We start from the raw sequence: 2,499 nt of genomic DNA, 5'->3' as shown, positions 1-2,499 counted from the left end.
AAGAGACAGCATGAACACATGTACGCACGCACATACACACATACGTACGAAGAATACATTTTCCAATATTAATATTAATATGTAAAAGATTGTAATTTGATAAAAAAGACGTGGGACAACCGTAAATCAAAACGGAAAGCCAGCGCTACACGCCGTGCGTAACCGCCGTAGCCATCGGCGTCATTTATCCCCGCGCGCTTAGCAACGGCCAGTGGTGGGGCGGCCGTATTCCGCCGCGCGCTTGCATTCAGCGGTGGGCCGGACGGATACGCGCTTATTTGCCAATCTTTAAAAATTAATATCTCGTTAACGATTGCGAATTTTGCAAAATGGTAGAGGACTTTTCTGTTCAGTTTAATCTGCTCTATCAGCCCACGAGATTTTGGGCGGTTATTACCGGATGTACACCCTGTATAAGCTTATAACTTTCCACGCAAAACGAGGTTTAAGACCTATTTGTCTAGTTGTGTGGGATATTTTACGGTACGAATTAAACTTACGGATCCACAACACACACATATACACAACACGCACGCACGCACGCACGCATGCACACACATCACAAAACTGTAAGAATTGTGTACATTCTCTGAATGCGTGAATGGATGACTAGAGACTCAAAAAATACACTTTTATCTTTAGCACTTTATTCAGACAGTTTTTTTTTTTACGGAAAACAACCATATTGAATCTCGTTACTTTTTCTAGTTACAAACAAAATAAAATTTACTTATTGTTAAAGCGATTTCATATCATATCATTTCATGTGCAAATCATAACGTTTCTACACAAACGCCTCTACTTGTTCAGCGAGCCGGTGATCACAAGTAAAGATGGAAGAATCTCTATAGTACTCTTCCCTCAAATTTTAATAAAATTTAAAAATTGTAGTATCAAGTTGTATCAAGTAATATCAAGTTTGAAACGACCTGTCCTTGATGCACGGATAGCTTACCGGATTACTATGAACGCAGGGATTACGGGCAGGCTTGGGAAAGAGAAAGCGGAGCCGGTAGCGTAAGAAATTACTCGCAAAATAATTTAAAATAAATATTTATTATTTAAGAAAACCATTAAAATAGAAATGAGAACAAACGTTTGACAGATAAAAAAAGAAGAGAATTTTGAATACATAAAAATAAATAAAATAATAAACTGCAGTTGATGATTTATCGCCGGGCTATCGTCGAATTCGATCCGGCGCGCCGAGATATGTAGCCGGATATCTCGTGCAACGCCCGCAACGAAGTCTGTGCATATTCGAAGTACGCGCACGCGGTCGCGGCGTGATATGGCCACGTGCTCGTGCACGCGCGCGCTCGATCCTCTTGGCGCTTTAAATCCCGAGTTTAAAGGCCCTGGCGCGTAAACAGTTTAAAGGTCCGACGCGACGGAGATGATGGCAGGACGGCGATAGCAGGTGACTCGAGACAGAGAAGCGCTCTATCCCGAGTAGGAAGCTATCCCGGGTGCGGGAGCGGATTTTCGAGTCGACAAAGGTTGAGAATCGCTCAACCAGGGTGAAAGAAACGCTCTATCCCGGGAGATCCCGTTGTCGGAGGATGCGGATACTTTGCGACTTCGAAGCCGTCGGCTTGCCGAGAATTGTTCGGCCCGAGATCAAGTAGCGCTTGGTTCCAGGGAGGTCTAGTACTCCTACAGATATCGTGTCGGGCTAGTCGGCACGATCTGGAATCGGTCTCGATGGCTATTTCGCCTATTTATACTCACGGCAATAGTCACTCGGGTACCATCATGCGTGTTCGGTTATTTTCGGTATAATAAACTATTCCCCCTAATCGTTTGTTAACATAAATAACCTAACAAATAGCTTTACCGACCGCGCTTTGTCCGACGCGCCAGCATCGGAAGCCTTGGATCCGCTCGGCTGCGCTTGGCCGCCTCCGGCACGGGGGCATTCCCTGTCGTGAAGTTATCTCGTATGTTCGCGCTTATCCTAAGATGACACGTTTAAAAAAAGGGGTGGGCGCACCGCGCCCTTCATCGCCCAACAGATAATCGGTCGGGCGACATCCGGCGGATATTCGGCCGGGAATGATGCATAACGGGGTGCATCGTTACAAGTTAGAGAATTTTTAGTTTGTCCCTAGATGTTTGAGAATGCGTCTTGTTCGCTATTAGAATCGCGAATATTGTAAGGAAGAGGGCTCTGTAAAGGGGGGCGCGCACAACGGATATAATCTAGAATGATAATCTAGAACAATCTAGAGAGTTGAATGCATGCTGAAGAACTGCATGCTGTGTAATCTTTAATAAAGCATACTTTCCTTATTACTACTACCTGGGTGTCTTTCTTGCATGCAAAACATGACAAAAATAAAAGTAATAGACAATCTGATTGCGACGAACTAGGATAAGTTTTTAAAGTCGGTTGCGCATTATTTAAGTTGGACTATGTAGATGACGACCCCGCCGGAACAGATTTCGTAGTGTTGTGTCTGGGTAGGGCACAAGAGGATCCGATTCCACGGGGGGGAA

This window comes from Wasmannia auropunctata, unplaced genomic scaffold (assembly GCF_000956235.1).
Source record: "Wasmannia auropunctata unplaced genomic scaffold, wasmannia.A_1.0 LD336006.1, whole genome shotgun sequence".
Classification (NCBI taxonomy): domain Eukaryota; kingdom Metazoa; phylum Arthropoda; class Insecta; order Hymenoptera; family Formicidae; genus Wasmannia; species Wasmannia auropunctata.
The sequence above is the reverse complement of the archived record's forward strand: the minus strand, read 5'-3'. Positions refer to the sequence as shown.